Source organism: Hyaena hyaena, unplaced genomic scaffold (assembly GCF_003009895.1).
Source record: "Hyaena hyaena isolate Hyena2069 unplaced genomic scaffold, ASM300989v1 scaffold_729, whole genome shotgun sequence".
NCBI lineage: Eukaryota > Metazoa > Chordata > Mammalia > Carnivora > Hyaenidae > Hyaena > Hyaena hyaena.
In genome coordinates, this window is record NW_024081361.1 from 123989 (window position 1) to 149729 (window position 25741).

Genomic DNA, 25741 nt, shown 5'->3' on the forward strand with positions numbered 1-25741 from the left:
GTTCTTACTGCTGTCTCCATATCCCCGTTATGCTAATATGCATTGTAAGCCTCTAAAAAGGAGCATACAACAATCAGCACTATCACTTTCCAAATTTTTGTCCCCTCACACTTATTTGTTTTCTATATTTAGGAATTTTTTTGTTTGTTTTGTTTTGTTTTTTACAAGTAGTTTATTGTCAATTCGGTTTCCGTATAACAGCCAGTGCTCATCCCCACAAGTGCCCTCCTCCATGCCCATCTCCCCCCGTTTTTAAATCTTATGGTTATTTTTTGGAGGACAAAGAGACTATCCTAAGCTAATTTTCACTATTCAAATTTGACCAGTAAAGACATTTCTTAGGATAATGTTAACTATAGCCAGTGTAGAATGATTAAAAAAAAAAAAAACAACCTTATTTACTCCCCAACCCAGAGATAGATACAGGTCTTTCATTTGGCTCTGACCCTGTTGTATTAATAAATGATCTGAAGCTCTGTCTTCAGTGGTGTTTCAGTCACTTGTCATGTTTTTGGATAATAGATCAAAGTATGATTCATCATACCAGAATTATCTTTCTTCTGCTCTTCTCTTTCATTGTATTTAAAGATTGTTCTGTTCCTTGTTCTTTCAGTCTTAAAACAGGCAGTTTTTGTCTTGGCACACAATAAGTGCTCAATAACATTACCTGGTATCATCATCACTGTTATTATTATTGTTGTCCTTTATCAGTGAAATTCTCAACTTTGCTGATATGCCTGGAACCAGGTGAGTCTAAGAGGAGAGCTGCTGGAGGCATATCTCAGACTGTGTATCAGCAGGAACCACATGTTGCAAACCTACCTCGTGTACACTTAGAGGCATGTCATTCATTTTGTCTTCTCTTTGGTCTTTCATTCAACAAACACTCATTTGGCATCGACTGTGTTCTAGGTACTGTAGTAAGTTCTAGGGAAGATAAAAGATGACTAGGAAATGGCCCCAGTCCAGAGGAAGTTGTACTCTAGTTAGAAGGGGATCAACGCATATGGAAATAGATCACTGCAACATAATATAAATAGAAGAAGCTTTTCTAGCTCTGCTCATCAGGAAGGGTCTTCAAAAGGAAGTGACATTTGGACTGGCTCTAGAAAGATCAGTAAATATTGATCACACCCAATAGAAAAATTGTTTTGCTTATAGAATATTTTGGACATACAGGGTAAATCAGCCTGAAAAAGCATGGCATAGTAGGGAAGCTCAGAAGCATCCTGAACATGGAGTGTGGATGGGAAAGAAAGTAATATGAATAGGGAATGAATCTGGAAAGCAGGTTAGAGCCATATTATGAATGAATAGGTTCTATCTTATGTTCACATCTATTGTTTGGTAGTAGCTACCCGGAAATCTGTGATAGGAAGGGTTCTGAAATTATACTTAAATCATGATGTCCACCCTGTGTTCCAGAAGCTGAATGGAAGATGTGTGCAATAGGTATCTATATATGGGCTAATCTCATGGGCAGTGGGAGCCATCAAAGTGTCATATTTGGGGAATGAGCTGGTAGTTTTGTGCTTGGGGAAAATAGCTCTGCCAGTTTGATGGCAGACAGAGAGGAAGATGGTTAGACTCAGAAAAATTAACATGTGATTACAGCACTGGAAGATGGGAAGGGCTTGGAAGAGGAGAGTGGCATTGGATACAGGAGAAAATAAGAAACAGCCAAAAACTTTAGCTTCAGACTAAGAGAAAGATGTTTAGCAGAGACCACAGAGGTGAGACTTTCAAATACTTCAGAGAGATCAGTAGAAAGAGAACTACAAAGAGGACTTAGGAAATGGCCACTAAGAGGTCTTCAATTAATTTAGAGAGAACAATTTCAGTAGATAGATAGGAGCAGAGGGAAATTGCAATGTGATGAGAATTGATAAAGCTGTAAGAACTTAGCAAGATTGGCGATAAAGAGCATTGTTGTTATAAGATGGAAAAGTAGGTGGGGGCGGGTGGGAGGAGTGCCTGGATGGCTTGATTGGTTACACTTCCAACTCTTGATCTCAGCTCAGGTCGTGATCTCACAGTTCATGAGACTGAGCCTGCACCAGGCTCCATACTGACAGCATAGTGCCTAGTTGGGATTCTCTCTCCCTATCTCTCTTTACCCTTCCCCTGCTGGCACACATGCACGCACACTCTCTCTCTCACCTAAAATAAATAAATAAACGTTTTTTTAAAAAGGTAGAAAAGGTCACAGCTTTGAAGTTCCTTATATAACAGTGCAATTGACCTTTGAACAATTCAGGGGTTGGGGCACTGAGCCCCATGCAGTCGAAAATCTGCATACAACTTTTGATTCCCTCAAAACTTAACTGCTAATAGCCTACTGTTGACCAGAAATCTTACCAATAACATAGCTAACTAATACATATTTTATATTTTATATGTATTATATACTATATTCTTATAATAAAGTAAGCTAGAGGGAAAAAATGTTGAGATAATACATGTGCAGTACTGAACTATATTTATTTTTAAAATCTGTGTATAAGTGGACCCAAGCAGCTCAAGCAAGTATTGTTCAAGGGTCACCTGTATTTCAGAGTTAACCAGAGAATTCAGAGGCCATTCAGAATAACCTTCTAATATCATTGCAGAAACTGAGGCCCAGAAAAGTTGAATGACTTACCCAAGTCATACAGCATTCAGTTAGGACTTTATTCTAGATTCCTTTATGTTATACAATCTTCTTTTCCCTATACCACACCACTATATAGACCCATACTCTCATTTCCTACTTAAGGAAACTAGGACCCAGATAGGTGGATTGGCATCCATTTGGCTCCCAGCATGCTAACGGCAGGTTAAATCTTGGGCTTCGGAATGAGACTGACCCAAGTTCAATCCTCTTCCAGGTAGTACTGCATGACTTTTAGTAAGTTAACTTTTCTGAGGTGCTGTATCTCATCTTAATGCATATAATTCAACAAACCCTGAGTTCATCCGGGAACAAGGAGGAAGATAGGTACCTTTCTATGGAACTTACAGTCCAGTGGAGGCTACAAGGATGTATACACACAATGAGAGCACAGTGTGAAAGGTACTACCATACGGGAAACACAGGGCAGTTGCTGCTTTGGAGCTGGTGGGTGGGAGGCACAGAGGACAGTGTGGGGGTGAGAGAAAGCATGGTATATTACAGGAACTACAAGAAGCTCAATAAAATAGAAACCTGAGTGAGAGAGTAAATGGCAAGAGATAAAAATGGGAGGGTCTGAGAGCTGGGCAAAAGGCAGATGATACAGCCTTGCTGGGGATTTTGGGCTCCATCCTGAGAGGTGGGGAAGGGGTAGGGAAGGGAAAACCTCACTTAATCTGTCGCATAATCCTGGGCTTCAGCCTACAATTAAATGGCAATTTATCCTCCCCTCCTTATTAGCAAAAGGAGAATTATCATAAGAGCCTTACATGTTATGATGATTAAATGCAATTTTTCATTTTGGATTTTTTGGTATCTCTATGTAAAACTTCTATTTGTCCATGTTTCTCTATGTCACAGGAACATGTCCTATGTGTGTCCCACAGTGGCTTTTTAATAGGGGCAACTAACTTCTGCCTTTTACCTACCTGGTTCTCAAGGCTTGTCCCTGAATCTTCAGGCTTTCTAAGAGAAACTTGGCTTAGAAAGGATTCATCTGTAAATGATGGTGGCTAAAACAACACCTATCACTATGACAGAATCACTGGACTGGATTTTCATGGTGCTGCTTCTTTCAGGATTTGATTACTGCAGGGGTTAAGTCCTGTCTCCAAATGCCTGACAAATACTTGGAGTAGACTGTGTGGGTTTCTCACTGAAACACCAGCCATTGAAGGGCTCCCACAGTATATGAACACTAAGACTTTATGTTCAAGCTTAGAATAGTCCCAAGTAGGGGACGTAGAAGCCACATACTGCACTGACATGGCCACAGTTTTGAATTCATTCCCATGATTCCTTGACATTCTTTACTTGAGGTTGCCAGATATGTTTGATCACATACCCTAACAGTAAAAATGCTTTTGAGTGTTAACTCCTTAAAATATATGCATTTGTTTCCAAGTGACATACATTTACTTACCTTACTAATGATATTCTATGCATTATAGATTACATTATAAAATATAGAAATTAATAAAAGAATAAGTTTTTTGACCATGAATAATGGCTCTATTTTTATTCTCACCTCAAATGTACACACGGCCCATTTTGGAGACCATTCGTCTCAACTCCAGGTTCCATAAGGGTATGGACCTTGAATGCTTTGGTTCACCGTCATCTCCTTATTCCCTAGAGCAGTCGGTACTCAGTAAATAGTTTTAGAATGAATGAATGAATGAATGAATGAATGAATGAATGAATGAATGATTTGACAGAATCTTAAAATTGAATGGGACTTTAGGGGATCAAGTCTTACATCCCATCCATCAGAGAAGCATCTTCTCCACAAAATCCTGCACCGGATGTCATGTAACCCATATTGTCATACTTACAAGGACAAAAATTCATGAGACATCGCTTTTTCCTTTCAGATTACTCTAATTGAGGTAGAAATGCGCACTTTGTATTCACCCAAATGCTGTCTCCATGCAACATTTACTATAAATCCTGACTTGGCTTTCCTAGACACAGAATCTAAGCCTCATTAGTAGTTCTTCCTTCAGATATTTGAGTGACTGTTATGACCACCTTCATTAACAAACATTTACTAAGTTCTAAATAGGTCCCAAGCTCTGTGTTTAGACCTAGCTTTATGAGCATGAAGAAAACAAAGCACATAGCCTTGAGAAATACAATCATTTATTTAGTATAAATTCCTCTAGCTGCACTAATCATTTAAATTATAACCCATACCTATAGCCTTCTTGGTAGCCATATTCTGAATACTTTCAGAGCTATTGGGTTTATGATTGCCTTCTTATGAGCATGGCATGGAAAATTAGACACCATATTTAAGATGTAGTGGGGCAAAAGAGGCATAGAAAATCAACAGCATTCAATCAATCTGGCATTTTTTTAAAATCTTAATTCATTGTACTTACTAATGTAGCCTTAACTTTTATATAAGCTGTCCTTATTGGCTTATAGTGCACTTTTTAACTAAAAGCCCTATCGCTATCTATTTTGAGTTGCTATCAAGACAAATATTCCCAAATATATTGTGCACAATCCTATGTTTGTACAATTAATTCTTTAAAAAAAGATATTCTCTTTATCCTAGTTAAATGTTTGCTTTCTAGGTTTAGCCCATTGTTGTAGCCAATAAAGATATTTTGAAGTATTGATTTTTGTCCTCTAATATATTAGCTATCCTTCCTAGGTCTATACCGTCCTCATACTTAATCATTGTGGACTCATCCATGTCATTGATAAGATCGTTGATCAATGTCAAGTATAATCCCTGCAACTCATCACTCAAGACCTCCATTAATCAACACTCTTTGGGATGTTCAGTTAACTATTAACCCAGTCTACTATTATTTAGTGTGCATTCTCCAGCTCACGTGTGAGCATTGTGGAAGACCTTGTCAAATATTTTAGTGATATTGAGGTACACTGTGTTTGTGAGAAACACTTGATTTACCAATCTAGTAACCCTGACAAGAAAGGGAGTTACTTGTTCTTGGTGAATCCTATAGCTTTTTTTCTCTTCCAGATATTCACAAATAATATGTTCATTTAGACTTAATTATGCAAAATGAGACTTTTCTGTGGTCCAGTATAATACTAGGCACTTAATATCTGCATGTTAAATAATTATTGACTAATATACTGCAGCTGTAAAATTAAGGTGGCCAACAGCACACAGCTCCTCAATATTCCAGTTATGCAGCCTTGATTTCCAGCAGGTATTCACCAATGTTTGTAGGAAACTTTTATTGAGTTGTGTCCCACAGATCACACAAAGAATTTTAGAAGCTATCCTTACTGTCAAGGAACTCAGTCTAACAGCTGGAATGATCTCATAAACAAATAATTACAATATAATGTGTTCCATTAGAATAGAGGTACATAACAGACATATTAAAAAAATTATGAAATTACATATGCATTCAATTTGGGAAAGACCTGAGATGGTGGATCTGTCTTTCTAGGAACTTGGCTCAAACGCATTAATTTTTCAAAGCCTCTGTTCCCTCACTGTAAAAAGGAGATGTGATCATACCCTATTTCCTATGGATTGTTTGTGAAATAAATGAAATTATCCCAGGACCTGGTTTAATAAATGTTGACTATAATTATTTAAGAAAGTCATTAGGCTACATATTATTGGATGATAATATATATAATTGGGCTATAATTAAGAAAGTTATTCAACTAAATACAGCTATTTAGGAGGGCAATTGATTATATCTAGTTGTTGACCCTTAAAGTCATGGGTTTAGGACCTGTTAGATTCTATCTGTTTCATGGTCACGTGGTTGATAGTTAATTACAAATTACAGCCAAAACTCTTGCTGCTATATTTCAACCTTAAGAATTAAAAAGTATAGGGGCACCTGGGTGGCTTAGTCGGTTAAGTGTCCGACTTTCACTTAGGTCATGATCTCTCGGTTCGTGGGTTCGGGCCCCGCCTCAGGCTCTGTGCTGACTGCCAGCTCAGAGCCTAGAGCCTGTTTCAGTCTGTGACTCCCTCTCTCTCTGACCCTCCTCTGCTCACGCTGTCTCTCTCTCTCTCTCCTAGAAATAAATAAAACATTTTTAAAAAAAGTTAAAAAATATAAACAGAGAAAAAACATGAAAACTAGAAAATAGCTCAAATTATTTTAGATCAGTCACTTGCATATGTGAAGAGCACAGCTATTACACACATACCTACTTTGTCAACTATTTGTTAAAAATTACACCTATCTCATTAGATGTCCCTAAGCTTGACATCAGATCTGACAATGTTATCTTCCTGCCACTTGAATCTCCACTTAGTTCGTACTTCAACTCAATAGTTGACTCTTGAATAGGACAAGCCCAGATTCTGTGAGCCCCAGAAGTCATATCCCATTTGGCTGTAAACAACCAAAAATTCAACTGATATATATTTCTCTCACCCTTTCAAAAATTTAGGTGTTTCATGGGGCGCCTGGGTGGCGTAGTCGGTTAAGCGTCCGACTTTCGCTTGGGTCATGATCTCGCGGTTCGTGGGTTCGAGCCCCGCGTCGGGCTCTGTGCTGACTGCCAGCTCAGAGCCTGGAGCCTGTTTCAGTCTGTGACTCTCTCTCTCTCTGGCCCTCCCCTGCTCACGCTGTCTCTCTCTCTCTCTCCTAGAAATAAATAAAACATTTTTAAAAAAAGTTAAAAAATATAAACAGAGAAAAAACATGAAAACTAGAAAATAGCTCAAATTATTTTAGATCAGTCACTTGCATATGTGAAGAGCACAGCTATTACACACATACCTACTTTGTCAACTATTTGTTAAAAATTACACCTATCTCATTAGATGTCCCTAAGCTTGACATCAGATCTGACAATGTTATCTTCCTGCCACTTGAATCTCCACTTAGTTCGTACTTCAACTCAATAGTTGACTCTTGAATAGGACAAGCCCAGATTCTGTGAGCCCCAGAAGTCATATCCCATTTGGCTGTAAACAACCAAAAATTCAACTGATATATATTTCTCTCACCCTTTCAAAAATTTAGGTGTTTCATGGGGCGCCTGGGTGGCGTAGTCGGTTAAGCGTCCGACTTTCGCTTGGGTCATGATCTCGCGGTTCGTGGGTTCGAGCCCCGCGTCGGGCTCTGTGCTGACTGCCAGCTCAGAGCCTGGAGCCTGTTTCAGTCTGTGACTCTCTCTCTCTCTGGCCCTCCCCTGCTCACGCTGTCTCTCTCTCTCTCTCCTAGAAATAAATAAAACANCACATCTTCTTGATCCATTCATCTGTTGATGGACACTTAGGCTCTTTCCATGTTTTGGCTATTGTGGAGAGTGCTGCTATGAACATTGGGGTACATGTGCTCCTATGCCTCAGCATTTCTGTATCCCTCGGGTAAATTCCTAGCAGTGCTTTTGCTGGGTCCTAGGGGAGTTCTATTGTTAGTTTCCTGAAGAACCTCCACACTGTTTTCCAGAGGGGCTGTACCAGTTTACATTCCCACCAACAGTGTAGGAGGGTGCCCGCCCAACAACTTCTTAGTAGGAAAAACTATATTTAAATCTCTTCCAGGTGCAAGAGGATATTGAGAAATAGTATTTCATCCCCAGTAAACAAAGACGAGAGGCAAAGGAGCTGCAGGTAGCTTGTAGGGAGCCATCCCATGGCATCCACCACAAACAGATTACCTCTTGATGACTTTTATGCTTTGTTTTTCATTTCATTAATAACACAAAAATTATAGAATAATGCTACACTGCACTCTGTCCAAATCTATTATTAACTTCCTGTGGGGAGCTATCCTTATTATGTAGACCCTCTTTTATTACTGAGACCAAAATATATCAGTCTGAGTAACTTCCAATATCACTTAAGTAAAGCAGGTGGGGGATAACCACTAAGAAGTATGTTTGGAGAAATTCTAAGATCAAGGTGATGAAGGATAGAAAAAGTGTTAGCAGGAAAGCTTACTAGCCAGGTTTGAACAGCTGAGTGTGAAAATATCTTGTGCTATTAGGGCAATGCAGAATAATTGATACCTAGTTTCTTGATCCCAGATGTTTAGCCTTTCATTGAGGTGTGACTCTGTTATGCACAGCTCATGCCTTTTTTAGTGTTTGTCCCCAATCCCTCTCTGGTGATTTTCATCTTAGTTTAGTTTAGTTTAATGTTTTCTTTTCCTCTCATTTCTGATTCACAGTTTTGTGAGGTTGCGTGTAGGGACTTGAACAATAAACACAGTAGATGAATTGGAGATGTGTTTTTAGTTTCTACAAACAGAGCCAAAGTGATCTCATTTCAGTTTGGGAATCCCAGTGATAAATGTCGTTTCCATAGAGAGTTAAAATTCATCAGTTGAACAAAGCAATCAGTTTTTTTTTTTCCTTAGAACATATTACCATCAATTTTTAAGTGACTTTTAAACAATAATGAGAAATCTCTTAATGAAAGAATCTCTGTGACCAGATAAGTGCTAATAGTAACTGACATACCATTAATTCTACTTTGCTCCATCCCCTCTCTTTAAAACTTGATGTTCTCATTAATTTTTTTCTTTTCCTTCTTCTGAGAGCCCTACTCTTGGGATTATGCTAGACTTATGTCTGCCTTAGTTGTCAGCTTCCAGGGGTGACAAATGTAAATAACCTTCTCCTTTATTATACATGAGCTAGACAAGGAGGGTTAGTACTTAGTGACCGTCCATCTGCAAGACCTCCACCCCCTTGCCATCTTCAACCACTGGTAGTAAGTAGACATGTTTGAGGAATGCTTGCCAAAGGGTTACTCTTATTTCTTAAAGCTGTCATTTAAGCACTGACTTGACTGTTTTTCACAGAAATGGCCTGATCCTTAAGATATATTTGTCTAACTTATCCCGTTTACCAAGAGAAGGTAGGAAGGAGTGTGCAGAATTTCTTTACACACGTAAATAACACAAAGAGACTACAACAGAATATAGCCTTCTGTCCTCTTGGGGGATGCAGCTGATATTTTTGAATATTAATGGTGGTATGCTATAAAAAGGGTAAGCCAAAGATGCTATAGGAATGCTTGAGAGGGGCACTGAATGCAGATCTGGGTGGTCAAAAAAGGCTCTCTGAAGGAATCTCTATTGTGACCTAAACAACAAGCAGAAATTGACTGAGCAGGCAGAAGACCATGTGCAAAGAGCCAAAGAGAAAAAAAATGGTGCACTTATTGAACTACATATATCAGAATATACAGAGTGTGGTACGTAAGTTAGGCCTACTGGAAGCCACTATCATCTAAGATAAAACATTTAGTCTCTAGTTCAATAGCAGCAGGGAACCCATGAAATAGGGATGTCATGTTCAGATTTGTGCTTTAGAAAGATTACAGAAATCCTGTGGAGTAGGTATCTATGAAAACTTGATGTTCTCATTAATTTTTTTCCTTTCCGTCTTCTGAGAGCCCTACTCTTGGGATTATGCTAGACTTGCATGTACCTAAGTTGTCAGCTTCCAGAAGTAACAAGTGTAGATAACCTATGAGAAAGTAGAAGCTCAGAAAAATTAAGAAACTTACCTATGGTGCCACAAGTAATAAGTTGGCATAGCCAATGTTTCAACCCAGGTATAAATCCAAAACCCATGCATGAGCTTCCACCTGTGCTGGGTTTTTTCAAACTACAAGTTGTAACTTATCAGTACACCCTGAAATCAATGCAGCGGGATCAGCCAACATTTTTTTAAGAAAAATAGGATAGAAAAGATCATTGCATAGCTTTTAATAAGTATAAGAATTTTTAATAATTTTAATTAGATTCTATGTGTATGTAAAATGAACATATGTGCATGTATGTGGAGGGTATGTATGTAGCTGAAGACTGGGATGTGATGCAAAATGCATTTGTCACCACAGATTACAGTAAAGAATGGTCGAAGCCACTAAGCATGTGCAAAAAAAAAAAAACCATGCATGTTGCTCCTCACCTGCTGGATATCCTTCTGTCCCTCATTCATTCATTCCATTAAAAGAATATTAGATGCCTATCATGTGCAAAGCACCCTACTGAAGCCTGTGGAGGTACAAAGACATATCAGAATTCTTGGGCTTTGACTTACCTCTCTGTAGTAGTGCTAGATTTGTGTTAATCTACCACACTTACTCCAGGCCTCTTGTGACCTGTGGTTTGCATTAATCTATTAGGCTAAGCCACATACCTTTTCATTATACCCTTTGCTGATGTTAAAGACAGATTCCAAAGTGCCCTCTTTATAATTTCTGTATTTAATGCAACGTGTAATCAGGTATAGGCCATTGTTAGGTCAATTGCTTTCCTGTATTTATCTTTTCAAACAATAAATAATCAGTGGGATGAGAAAGGGCAGTAAAAGATAGTTTTAATGTTAGTACTCATAAATATCCAACATCTTAAAGAGATGTTTTAATATTTATATGCTGTGGAATACCATCCCCTCTGGAGAGCTGACTGAGGATTGATATGAACCCATCCAGAAATAGAATTCAAGAGATGTAATTTTACACAGACTTTTAATTAATCCTGAGCAAGCACTCTGGATTCCCTCAAACTTGGCCATTCCTCAGCCTCTCACTTTCCAAATTGCTAAGATCTCTGAGCACAAGGCTAGGAGGAATATTCTCTTCACTGCAAATACAGTGGATTTTCTACATCAAGGCCAGTAGGTGGTCTGGACCCTTGCCAGAGCAAAGCCTGACTGGATATTCTTTGCCACTTTTTCTACTGATTGTGTACCTTCTGATTAGCTTAGTTTCCTCATCTATAAAGTGAACATAAGCATTGTGCCTACATAAGACTGCTACAAGAATTTAACTACATATATACATACTGTATACAGATAAATACAAAAAAAGTATCTGTCAGTTAATAAGAATCATTCAAGCTTAAGTTAATATTATATATGCTAGTGTATAGGCATTTACATCATTCTACCAGTAAGATTACTAGGAATCACCTAGGAATGAATTGAAGTTGGGTGGAGAATTCTAAATGGCTCTTTCTTCTCCATTTAGTAGGGTTTTTTTGTTTTTTTTTTTTACTTTAGTGGGCCATTTCTTGCCAACATGACTTCATGTATTTTTATTTGCTCTTTTCATAACCATATGCTTATAGTTATTATACATAGTCACATTCTATGTAGTCATAGTTATTTTAACTCTTTATTCTGAACTTTTTATAAAGTCACGGGAAGTTGCAAATATAGTATGGAGAAATTCTTGTACTCCTCACCAAGTTTTCTCCAACAGTTACATCAGTATAATTAATTATAGTACAATATGAAAACCAGAAATTTGACAAGATACAGAACTGTTACATCATCACAAAGATATCTGCCATGCTATCCCTTTATAGTTTCACACCTTTCTTACCACCAACTCCAACCCTTGACAACCACTAATCCGTTTTCCAATTCTGTAATTCTGTCATTTCTAGAATAGTACCCAAATGGAATCAGATAAATAGGGAATAATGTGACCTTTGAGACTGACTTTTTTCACACAACCTGATGACCATGAGATTCATCCTAAGCTCTTGTAAGTATCAGTAGTAGATTATTCCTATTTGTTGCTGAGTAATATTCCATGATATGGATGCACCACAATTTGTCCAATCTTTTACCTATTGAGGGACACTTTAGTTGTTTCCAGTTTGGTGCTATTGCAAGTAGAGTTCTATAAATAGTCATCTACAGGTTTTTGTGTGAACATAAGCTTTCTTTCTTTCTTTTATATCTGTTAGGCCTTTTGTTTCCTTTTCTGGCCATATTGCACTGGCTAGAATTTTCAGTACTATTTTGAACAGCAACGTGAGAACAAATATTCTTGATTTGTTCTTGATTTTAGCAGAAAAGCATATGATACCCCCATTGAGTATCATGTTAGGCATAGGTTTTTTAGTGTATATATTTATCAAATTGAGGAAATTATCCTTTATTTCTAGTTTTCTGAGCTTTTATTTCATCATAAATGGATGTTGAGTTTCGCCAAATGATGTTTCTGCTTCAAGTGATTGTGATCATGTGATTTTTCTATTCTAGCCTGTTAACATTTTGGATTATATTTATGCGTTTTCAAACATTGAGCCAGGCTTGCATCCTGGAATAAAATCTATTTGGCCATGATATATAATTCTTTTCATCTATTACTTAATTTCATTTGCTAGTAATTTAATAAGAATTTTTACATCTACGTTCTTGAGAGATATTAGTCTGTAGTTTTGTATTCTTTTGTTTTGTATTCTCATTGGGTTTGGTACCAGGATCCATTGGCTTCATTGAAGAGGAAGGGAAGTGTTACCTCTTCTTTTTCTGGAAAAAATTGTATATAACTGGTGTTACTTCTTCTTTAAATGTTTGGTAGAATTCTCCAGAGAAGCCATCTAGGCTTAGAGATTTCTTTTTTGGGAGGTTTTTAATTATAAATTCAATGTCCTTAATAATTACAAGACTACTCCAATTATCTCATGTTGTGTGACTCATGGTAGCTTCCCTTTTCCAGGAGTTGGTCCACTTAAGTTGTCAAGTTTATGTATGGAGTTGTTCATAGCATTTCCTTATTGTTCTGTTGATAGAATGTTCCCTTATTGAACTGCAGAGCCTGTTGTAATATCACCCTCTGTTTCATTCCTGACATTTGTAATTTGTAATTTGTGTCTTTCTCTTTCTTTGTTTTGTCAGTCTCGGAGCTGTCAGTTTAATTGACTTTTTCAAACAACCAGCTATTTATTGTTTTATTAATTTCCTCTATTATTTTTCTATATTTCTAGTTTTATTGATTTCTGTTCTTTATTATTTCCTTCCTTATATGCTTGGGTTTTTTTTTTCTCTTTTTTCTAGTTTCTTAAAATAGGAGTTTAGATTTTGTACTTAGAACTTTCTATTTTTCTAATGGAAGTATTTAATGCTATAAATTTCTCTCCAGCTTTGCTTTAGCTATATCCTATATATTTTGACATATTGTGCCTATATTTCATTCAGTTCAATGTTTGTTTTTTAATTTTCCTTAAACCTTCTCTGATCCATGGATTACTTAGAAGTGTGTTATTTCATTTGCAAATAATGGGAGATTTTCTATTGTTGTTATTATTGTTACTGTTGATTTTATCCCGTTTGGTCGGAGAATATGCTCTATAGATTTTTTACTTTCTGTTTTAAAATTAAAATAACCTCCTACGATTGTGGATTTATTCATTTCTCCTTTTAGTCTTGTTAACTTTTGTTTTATATATTTTGAAGCTTGTTATAAGGTTCATAAAACCGTATGGTTGTCATGTATTCCTAGAGGATTGTCCCTTTACTACATTACTGACCCTTTACACACATGCATGTGCATATGTGTTGTTGTGTTCAAAACTGGGTAAGGGTTTGTAGACCTTCTTAAATCTGTTTTTCATCCATTTTTAAAATTTTCAGCCAGTATCTCTTCAACTATTGTTTCTGTCGAATTCTCTCTCTCTTTTTTTTTTTTTTAGAACTCTAATGATGCAAAAATATTAGATCTTTTTGTACAGGTACATGATTTTTGCTCTCTGTTCTGTGCTGCTTCTTTTTTTTTTAAACCTGTGATTCGGTTTGGTTATTTTTTAATGCCTTCTCTTCCAGTGTACTGAGCTTGCCTTCAGCTTTGTCCAATCTTCTCTTAAACCCATCTATTCAGCTCTTATTTTTAGTTAGGGCAGTTTTCAGTTCTAGCATGTCCATTTGATTTACCCTGAGATTATACTTCTGTGATGAAATTCTCCATCTTGTCATCTTTTTCTTGAATATACCAATTACAGTTATTTTAAGAACCATATCTAATCATGTAAATATCTAGATTAGCTATGGGTCTATTTACATTGTTTGATTTTCCACTTTGTTTTCAGTCCTTTGGCCCTATCTCCTGGTATGCACTGATTGAATGCTAGACATGGTGCTTAAAAATTGTAGAAATAATGTCAGGCTGATGTTGTTTCCCCAGAGAGGATTTATTTTGTTTCTGACAGGCAGTTTAGGGCCATATTGATTTATTCTAGTCTGAGATTTAGATGACTGGAAGCTGGGTTTTAGGTGTTGTAAAGGGTAGTCTATTTGTCGTTTACCCTTACTCCTGGGATGTAGTTTTTTGTATTCCTAACTATAAATCTGAGTTGTTTACCAGACTCTTTTTTCCTAGAAGACCATGGACTCTAATTTCTATCTTGCCAATCCTATGAGAATGTCAAAGTCTCTTGTCCGTCTCCAACTCCCTTAGCCTTTAAGCTCTTCTTATTTTTTTAGCATCCTATTCTGTGCCACTTATGAATTAGCAAAACACTTGCAGAGAAAAGTATCACAGAATATTAAGCTCGATTCTGTGTGCATATCTAGTTTTCAGAATCAATCTTGACCCCTCAAGTTCTGGCTCCTTTCGTTCTCCAATGCCTTCAAGCAGGTTTTTTTCCTCATGTTTGTCCAGCTACTCTGGTTCTTCTCATGAAAGTGAGAATGCAACAAACTATTCTACCATTACCAAAAACAGAACTCCCTTATCCATTTTTAATGTTAAGTGTTAATGTTACGACCATGTAAATTTATAGTTAATACACTTTGTGGTTAATGGACTAAAAATACTAATATATATGAAAGCCACATGTATAGGGTCTGGTACATAGTAGGCACTCATAAATGATTTCAGATTTGAATTTACATATATACTGATTTTGGAAAAGGTGTACAAGAGATTGGTCATTAGCATTAGCATTTAGTTTTTTTCTTGTTGGTCTTTCTTGTTTGTGCCCCCACAGAACAGCAGTCACTCTATGCTCTTGAGCATTGGTCTCATGGACCTTTTCATCAGTAGCATTTCCAAACGGTAGCTCTCCCTACCATGCTCTCACTCACCCTCTAGGCCATCCTCACAATTTCAGTGACCATACTGAGCAAGAGGGAAGATAGGTTTGTTTTTTCTTGCAGTTCATGTCTCAGTGTTCTTCTATAAAGAATAATTAATCTGGTGATGCTCTACTTCTACCACAGCTTCTGCTCACCGAAGCTTTGTTTCTGCCTTTTCTTTTGGCAGTGAGGCAAAAGAGTATTGGTGAAAAAAGTATTGGTGAAAGCTGGCAAGTATCTTAAAACTTTGTTTATCTGGGTAGTTAAGTGAGCAAAAAGTAAGAAATGCCAAGAAAGAGAAGCAGATCTAGATTTAAGTGTTTTAGAACTTTGGGACATTATAGTACCAAAAGGCTTGTAATGTGCCTAATTCCAGTTTAGAGTCCAGAAAACACTTTCACAAGTGTATGTGATTTCCAAATCTCAAAACTGATTTACTGGAAAGCAAAAAAATGTAAAGTAGTAGCCTCCAATGGTAATTTTCAGATCATTTGAGTCTATATGCAGTTTTGAAGAAGCTCAGTTCATAAATTTCCTTTTGGGTCATTTTTTTCTGTGAGAGAATTTCTCCAAACTTAACTATATCGTATAAAGTATGTCCAGAATCTGTTCAGATATGGATTTTAGGCTCTAGAAGCATAATATTTTTGAGGATTTTCAAGACTAAGGATAATGATAGTGATGATGATGGTGATGGTATCTAATAATAGTATTCATTGAACAGTTAATATGTGTTCAGTATTAAGACATTTTACATATATTCTGTTGCCCCTTGAGCAGTATTTAACTGTTGGTTTATTACTTCCCTTGAGATTCTTATCTTTCGCCAAGTGGTCAAAGCATAAAATTTTAAGTTGGGTATAAATCCAAGGTATAAATCTGAATTCTACCATTCTATGGTCCTTGGCTAGGGTATCTAACATCTTTGAGCCTCTCTTCACCTCCAGGGTGAAAAATGATACAGGTTTCATAGAATTTTTAGATACTTGAAGAGTTTTCAGCATTAACCTATAACACTAGCTGCCTCATATTGAGTGCTCAAACAAATGTTAGCCATCTCTTTTCTCATTTTTCTGCCACCATTGGTTAAGATGCCCTTTCCTTTACTAGATCTATCAGGGGAGGAAGTAGAAAATAGAAATATCTAAAAATATAAGAAAAGGGTATTACCACTGATGATGTATTAGGAAACATGGTTCTTTTTTTTTTTTTTTTTTTAAATTTTTTTTTTATGTTTTATTTATTTCTAGGAGAGAGAGAGAGACAGCGTGAACAGGGGAGGGTCAGAGAGAGGGAGTCACAGACTGAAACAGGCTCCAGGCTCTGAGCTGGCAGTCAGCACAGAGCCCGACGCGGGGCTCGAACCCACGAACCGCGAGATCATGACCTAAGCGAAAGTCGGACGCTTAACCGACTAAGCCACCCAGGCGCCCCGGAAACATGGTTCTTTAACACTCATTTGAATTCCATAAAATTTACTATTTAATAAGCCTCATTAGGCCTTTCCACAATACCAGAGAAGAGTCCATACATATGGCATTGGTTTGTGTTCCCGTTGTTACTTAAAGGGAACCTTTCACAAATTTGCAGGAGCCCTTAATGTCCTGCAAATGAAGTAGAAGATTGTCTTCAAATTCCTTGCAGCAGGAACCCACTTAGGTGGCACCAGCCTTGACTTGCAGATGGAACAGTACATCTATAAAAGGAAAAGTGGTAGTGTCTACATCATAAATCTGAAGAGAACCTGGGAGAAGCATCTGCTGATGGTTCATGCCATTGTTGCCACTGAAAACCCAGCTGATGTCAGTGTCATGTCATCCAGGAATACTGGCCACTGAGCTGTGCTGAAGTCTGCTACTGCTACTAGAGCCATTCCTATTGCTGGCCACTTTGTTCTTGGAACTGTCACTAACCAGATCCAGGCATCCTTCTGGGAGCCAAGACTTCTGGTGGTTCCTGATGCCACAGCTGACTACCAGCCTCTCATAGAGGCGTCTTATGTTAACCTGCCTACCATTGATCTGTGAAACTGACTCTTCCCTGCATTTTGTGGACATTGACATCCCTGAACAACAAGGGGGCTCACTCAGTGGGTCTTATGTCATGGGTGCTGACCTGGGAAGTTCTTCACATGCATGGCACCATTTCCCATGAGGATCCATGGGAGGTCATGACTGATCTCTAATTCTATAGAGATCTTAAAGAGATTGACAAGGAAGAGCAGGCCGCTGTTGAAAAGGCTGTGACCAAGCTGGAATTTCATGGTGAATGGACGGCTCCAGCTCCTGAGTTCATTGCTACTCAGCTTGAAGCTACAGACTGGTCTGAAGGCAGGCAGGTGCTCTCTGGGCTTACTCAGCAGTTCCCTACTGAAGACCGGAGCGCTCAGCCTGCCACTGGAGGCTGGTCTACAGCGCCCACTGCTCTGATCACTGAATGGGTAGGGACAACCACTGAGTGTCTAAGCTGCTTTTCCACAAAGACAAACAAAATGGAAATAAGGTTGATGGAAAAGAAATAATTTCTTTTAAAAAAATCTTTATTCATTCAACAAATATATATTGAGTAAGATTTGGGCAAAGTCCTTAATGTCATGGAACTTATGATCTACTAGAGAAGACAAATATTAAATACTTAATTATAGCCACTCCTTAATTATAAATACTACTAAGAAGAAGTACTGAGTGCTATAAACATATTTGACATCATGAAGGATCAAGGAAGGATTTACTGAGAGAGTGGCATTTAAGTTGAGACTTGAAGTAGTTAAGTGAGTAGTTAAGAGTAGTTTGGTGGTGAAAGGGGAACAAAAGTCACTGCAGATAGAAGAGCAGCATGGGGGATCCTGATGTGGAAAGGAGACTGGCATGTGGGAAGAAGGAAAGAAGTTTCTCCTGCTAACACCAGACAAAGAACAAAGAGGATCAGTTAATCAGTCTGCATGGTACCTTTTCTTCATTGGCCCAAGAGGTATGCCCTAGCACAGATCACAATACAGAAAAGGTTCCTGGTTTTCTTCACCACATCTCAGGGCACCCATCATTCTCAGCCTATTCAGGGACATGCATCCCAGCTCCCAGACATCAAACCCATTTCCAACCCATCACTTAACTCTCAGGGCTAGGAGAAGCCTTAGTAATCTGACACACGTATGCTTCTGCAGTTAAAGATCAACTTGTAACATCCGTGGTAATGGTTTTCAAACATGAGCTTTGCATCAGAATCGCCTGGAGGGCTTGTTGAACCACCGAGTTCCTGATTTAGTAGTTCTGAGGTGGAGCCCTAAAATCAGCTGCCTGTGGCAGGGATACTGCTGGCCTGGGCTCCATATTTGGTTGAGTCACTAGGTTAAGATGTCATCCTTCTTTCACAATTTGACAGTCACCTATAGTTTCTTAACCCAAAGGAAAATGCTCAGGGAGTTTTTGAAAGGGAAAATACTAACACCAAAACTAAACTCTGGATAACTGCCACATTTACCCAATGAGACTGTACTTTTTTGTGATCAAGACTTACCTTAAATATCTCCATTCCCAGAGCTTAGCACACAGTAGGTACCCAATCATGTTAGGTGAATTGATGACCAGTGAAGGAATCACAAAATGGATGTAGCTTAGTGGATTTTATACTCTGTTCTTTGGAAAGCTCTCATGATTCCTTTCAACCCAATAGGTCTTCTAGGAGGATAAATTGTCATTCTCTTGGAACCCAGCCTCAGAAATTGCAGAGTCAAGATACGCTTGTATTTTAAGTACTTACTTGGATTAAAAACTGAATTGCTAACAGGATTACAAAATGCCACGTTTGCTGAGACTCAAATTGTTTATGCGCATGTTTGGTTCTAAGTTCTTTCGTCAATCAGTACATTTCTGTTTCTAATTACAGTCAATGTTTGTTTGGTTGTGGGTTTTTTTTTTTGACACCTGCACATGAATTCTCAGTCAAAACGAGCTTCAGTAATTTGCACAGGTATAATATAACTAAAACGAGGCTCATAACCACCCATGTGTCACCTACACTACGTGTTTAATGAATTCAGAGGTGTTGTACCTCAATTCACATTGTGATTCAGAAGACGGTCTGCTATTTTTCCCATTTTCACTCCCACAGTGTTGTAAAACATTTTTAATGAACCCTCTAACAATTTCCCTCATTCCAGGAGCATGGAGTTTTAGTCGATGATGCAACACAATTTTCATTTGTGATTATTTATAGGCCTGTCCTTGGAATCTCTGTATTTGTACAGAAGAAAAAGAAAAATGCCCAAGATTACCATAATTCTCTAAAATCTAATGTTTATTACTGCCACCAATCAAATCAATTACAGACTCATAGTCTAGTCCCTGAAGATTGGAGCTGGTTTTGATGGGGGCTATCCATCAAATCTCAGATATGACCCAGGCACTGGCTCAAGGGTCAAAGCCTTCCTATACTATGATGAACCATCCTGAACAATTGGGTGCCCAGTTGTTAGCTTGGACCTTGACCCCGGCTGACACCTGTAAAACTGGAAGTAATTTCTCTGTAGGCTCTAATAATCAGAGGCCTAGTCAGAGAAAAAATCGTTTTAGCATCAGTTGACAATTATTTTTTGGCCCTGAATATCTTTCCCTGCCCTCTTATTTGGTTTGAACTGACTCACCTAATTGGGGTCAACCACCGAAATAGAATGTGCTGCTGGATATGTTGTTTCTGAATGCCCAGTGCTAGAGAATGACATTTCTTCTTTTTCTCAAAACATGAAAGTTGGAGAATTTGAACAATGAATGCAAAATCTCATTGCAAGAGTGCAGTCAATAAGGAGAACTCCACCGAAGGGTGGACCATTTTCACACCTGTATCACCCTCGGGCATCCAGAGAACTGGTGGCCTGGCCAGGCACTGCTTTCTGGCCCTTCGAAAGGCAGCAGAATGATGTCAGTGTTAACATTTCTCTGCACATTAATTCTTAAAAAAAAAAACAAAAAAAAAAAAAACCTGTCATTTAATTTAAACGCTTATATGCATATGGTTAATTAAGAAGCCAAAATTGGCTATAAGCTTGGTGAGCTCTAAGAATGGGGAGAGAGAGATCATTATGCTTCTGCTCATGGTTAGCTATTTGTGAACCAGCTGATAATGTGCAAAATTAAGATTTCATAAGTGGCATTTTAAATGAATGGTTAATGGCTAAAGATTAATTAAACAGTCAGAATTGCTGAAGAAAAGCTGTTAAAAAATTATGTTTATAGGCCAGTCACTTGCATGCTGAACTGAAATCCTGATAGACTGTGGCCTTTCTGTTTACAAGAGAGCATTGTAACAAAGCAGGCCTCCTGAAGTAGGAAAGCCTACCCTTCTCACACACCATGCGGCCATGACAGTAGCCTCAGGGGTGGTCCTTTGGAGTGAAAGCTACCAAGTAGGAAAACGGATGGGAGAAGTATTATATTGAAGAGATCTTCACTAAAACCTTCATCCCAAGTAGCCAGTCATATTTTATTCCTTTGCTACGTGTTGCATAGTTCTGAGTTAGAGGAGGTAGAACCCATGGGGTTTTTAGGAAGCTATTCTAATTCTGTAAGAGAGGCAAAGATTTGCAGTATATTGTTTTCAACCTGTAGTGGATAGTTTTGTTGTTGTTGTTTATTTTTGAGAGAAAAAGAGACAGAACACAAGGGGGAGAGGGACAGAGAGAGAGTGAGACACAGAATCTGAAGCAGGCTCCAGGCTCTGAGCTGTCAGAACAGTGCCTAACGCAGGGCTCAAACTCACAAACCGCAAGATCATCACCTGATCAGTCAGATGCCTAACTGACTGAGCCACCCAGGCGCCCCTGTAGTGGATACTTCTTTAAGTCTGCACCTGCTAGCTCCATGGAGGTAGAAGAAAAGATTGTGTGCCTCTGGCTCTCCCACAGGTTCTTCAGGGGAAGGTTTACGTTGAGCGTAGGAAGTGGTATAACTATTTTTTAAATTTATTTGTCATAGCTCAACTCAATAAATATTGAATAAATGAATGAATCAGCTACCTCAAAGTTGTGTGGAGAATACCAAAGCCCTTTATATTTTTTATATATTTTTTAACGTTTTCTCTTTTATAAGTTTATTTTACTTACTTTGAGAGAGTGCACAGGAGGGACAGAGAGAGAATCCCAAGCAGGTTCCTCACTGTCAGCATGGAGCCCGATGTGGGGCTCAAACTCACAAATCGTGAGATCGTGACCTGAGCCAAAATCAAGAGTCAGTCATCTAATCAATTGAGCCACCCTGGCACTTCTCAAAGGCTCTTTTAAATGCCTTCCCATCTGTGCAATTAAATAGCCACCCCACTCCTCCTCTGTATCAGGTTCATGTGTGCCTCTGCAATGACACTGTCCTCACCTCAGGGACCATGTTGTCTAACGGAGGCAACCCAGGCATGCGACCAAGTAAATCACAGCCACGCTAAGGACAGTTAGAGTCGTCAAGGAGGGGAGTTAGGAACCTCAGGGCTGAGGGCAATCAGGAGTGTATTTTCCTATAAGTTGGAGAGGAAATTAATTCTGCCTGCTTTTTAACAAAACATTAACATTAAAGGTAATTTTTTTCTTTTGAGTTCATTCAATTCCCTGCTTCCAGGCAGAAGATCCAAATCATGCAGGCCAGACAGTTGTGTCTCCTGTTTAAAAGTTCCCTAGAGATGGAAATCCTGCAGCCTCCCTGGGTATCCTGTTCCAGTGTTTAATCACCCTTCCAATCAAGAAGTTAATCCCATTTCCTCTTCTCTAGCCTTCTTTGGCTTGGTGGAACCTGTAAAACACCCATGAGACCCCTCGGAAGTCTTGAAAAGTTAATTAGTCGACACTGGGCTGCTCTAGGTTCAGCAGGGTACCGTGTGAGGCTGGGGCTGTGTACCTGCACCGTGGCAGTGGTAGGATTTTGTTATATCTCTAGTAAGGCAAACCATTTTCCTCCGGCTCTATTAGAGGGCTCTATAGACAATGAGAGCAATTCGACATTTCAGCATATTTTAAAGAAGTTGTTTTGTTACATTTTCGTTAAACGCAACTGAAGTTTGGCCTAATGTCGTATAACTCAAACCAAATTATATATGGTGATAAGAAATAAAATTAAGGATTATGAATACTAATAGCCAACACTCCACATTATTGAGAATTTGCTGTGGCGGACGCTGTGCTGATTTTTTTGCATGTCTCATCTCACCTTCTGACCACCTGACCAGGGGTACTATGACCGTCTCCAGGGTTCAAATGAGGAACTCCAGTTGCAGAGAAGATAAGGAACTGGCCTGATACCATCAGGGCTGGGCCAAGATTTATACCTAGTTACCCTGAACCCAGAGCTGAGACTCTTAACCACTGTGCTGTGTTGACTATTGAATTCTTTTTAAAAAATTATTTTTCTTTCTCTGGAATTCTATTTCATTATCTGGACTCTTTTTTTTTTTTTTCCTCCCTTGTGTAAGACGTCCAAATCTATAACCTTTCCTTGTGGGAAGTAATAGCACTGCTGGATAATAGTCCCCAGGCCAGCAGCAGTTCTGACTGCAATTATGGGCGGTTGAGTGGCAAGTACCTTCTACTGTAAGAACGGCAGTAGCTGTTCACTTTAGAAAAACTGAAAATTCAAAGCTTTTCCATTCTGGTGAAAATCAACTTGATGCAAAAGGAAAGAAAATAGGTATTTCTGGGAGAAAACCGGTGCCATGGAAAGGATGGGGTAAAAACTTGTTTGTTGAGGCCAGAAGCATCTGGGCGGTAGTGATGTCCAATAATTGCAGCTAAAAGCTGCATTAATTGACCAGTGATGGGTAGGAAGCTGCCTCCAACCAGGATCCCCAACTCACTGGTGCTCTTTTCATAAGCAAAGTAAGATGCAGGAGGTCACCTTGCATGGGGTTCTCCGTACAGAAAGGCAGCAGCTGTGACAGAGCCTGCATTTCTACAAAGGAAAAGCCTGGCTTTTCAAGCACCGCATGCCAACCACCAGGAGGTCTTGTTAAGATGCAGATTTTGATTCCAGAGGGCCGGGGTGGGCCTGAGCTTCTGCATTTCTAACAAGCTCCTGGTGCCACTGGCCCTGCTGGCCCCGGGACCACACTGTGACTAGCAAGGGTGCAGACCAGAAAAAGGCAGTGCGTCACTGTCATTAGTGGAATCGTTTAAAATAAATACGCAGCAAATCTTTTTAAAACCTTCTGCAGCTTCAACTCTTATGTCCTCCTATCATTGAAATGGCCAAGGAAGCTCATGCCTTTACAGGCCAGAACGTTCCATGGCCTTGCTCAGGTTCTGTTTTCTGGAAGGAAGGGTATGGCTTTCGTTTGGCATGCTGGTTTTGGAACTGCCACCCTGGGCAAGCGCAGTGTCTGTGTTTTGATCCCCTGCTGCTCTCGGAGAAGCCTCTTGCTAAAATGCACATATCTGTCTCCACATGTGAGCAGATATAAATTTGAATTTCTTTTGCTGTTACAAACCTGCCAAGAAAAGGTTTATAACTACAAAAAAGTAAACCATTTTACCCACCACACCTCATTCAATTCAGAGTCTCAATGGCTCTGTTTATTCCATCATTTGATATAAAGGCCATTATATTAAAATCATGTATTATTTGTGGCATGATAATATTTTAACTAAGTACTATCTTAACTTCCTCTGAAAAAAGGAAATCATGCTCATTAACCTGCACCCAAAAACAAGTTTGCACGAAAGTCTTTAGAGTATGTCCTTTTGGATATTTTTGTTTGGATGCCAGTATTTGAAATTAAATTATTCCTTTTTTTGAACAACAGCAACAAAAAAGTTGATACCACTAGAACCATTTTATAACTGTGAAAGAAAGAAAACAAAAAAATGTTTTCTGGGGTTTGGGTTGCATTTCAGTGTGTCTATTAATGATGGAAAAACGCCACTGAATTATAACAAACAGAAGATGGTCTCAGTTAATGAGACTTTCTTCTCTCTGTGGAAGCAGTCAAATCAAGAACAAAATCACTAAGCTCAGCTGATGTCAGGATAGTGGGGCTGCTTATAGAAATATAATGTCTGTCCAGTAGCAGTATAACGTGAATCGCACATATAATTTTAAATTTTTAGTAGCCTCATTAAAAAAAGTAAAATTAGGGACACTTGGGTGGCTCAGTCGGTTAAGCATCCGACTTCGGCTTAGGTCCTGATCTCACGGTTCCTGGGTTCAAGCCCCACATTGGGCTCTGTGCTGACAGCTCAGAGCCTGGAGCCTGCTTCAGATTCTGTGTCTCCCTCTCTCTCTGCCCCTCCCCCACATGTGCTCTGCCTCTCTCTGTCTCTCAAAAATAAATAAATGTAAAAAACTTTTTTTAAAAAGTAAAATTAGTTTTACAATAAATTTTATCTAACCCAATATGCCCAAAATATAATTTCAACATGTATTCAAAACAGTTATTATAGAGGTGTTTTACACTCCTGTATTCATATCAAGTCTTCGAGATCTGATGTGTATTTCATACTTTGCAGCACATCTCAATTTGGACCAGCTGCATTTCAAGTTTTCAATAGCCACGTATGGCTATTGGCTGCCATATTGGACATACCGGAATCCCTTCAACATACTTCCAATGGTGGCTGATGCTTCCATTTGAAGTTTTCCCGATATGGAGTCCAGGGTGATGGGAAGACCCTCTCATTTAAGCGTAGCTCCCATGGCAGAAAGCCCCAAACTGCTGCTAGATAAGCACCACTCTTTCTTCTCTCACAGGGTTTACAGGCAAGGGTCGGAAAAAGACACCTAACCCATCAACTTCCACTCCCAGGGAACAGACAAATCTGTCAGCTCTACCTTTTCCATCTCTAGAGAGATGTGTCCCACCGACTTAAGTGTCAGCTGCTACACTGTAAGGTAACCTTAATATGGGCTGAGCTAGACAAGATGCAAATCTAATCACATCCCAGATCTGTCCTTGCTTTACCTGAAGAAGGCAGAACCAATGATCTAGCTCAGCTTAAAAGTCTACCTGAGACAGAAGAACAGAGGCCAGTCTTCACACAGGAGGACATGTAGTCCCACCATATAAAGGGCTGTCAACAGCTAACTCAGGCAGAATGTAACTAATGATAACAGTATAAAACCCATGTGATTCTCATTTAACTACAATCCTTCCTCCCTTACCAATGGTATTCATTCTAGCCAGGAATTGTGTAGAAAGTACTTTAGAGCAGATCCTTTTCTTTCTTCATATTTAACTCCTAATCTTAGTAAACTGATCATCCTCTCAAGATGTCATGTCTCCAGAATTTTATAATGACAGACTTGGCCTTCACTTAATTAATACCCCTTTTTAATT

The 25741-nt window shown here is 38.7% G+C and overlaps 1 protein-coding gene and 1 pseudogene across 1 annotated transcript in view; both read left to right on the forward strand.

Annotated features, from left to right (window-relative positions):
- PARD3B (par-3 family cell polarity regulator beta) overlaps nucleotides 1-25741 on the forward strand; it is a 201785-nt gene that overhangs the window by 43217 nt on the left and 132827 nt on the right. The gene's annotated exons all lie outside the window — the stretch shown is intronic.
- On the forward strand, nucleotides 4241-23007 carry LOC120220828 (annotated as a pseudogene).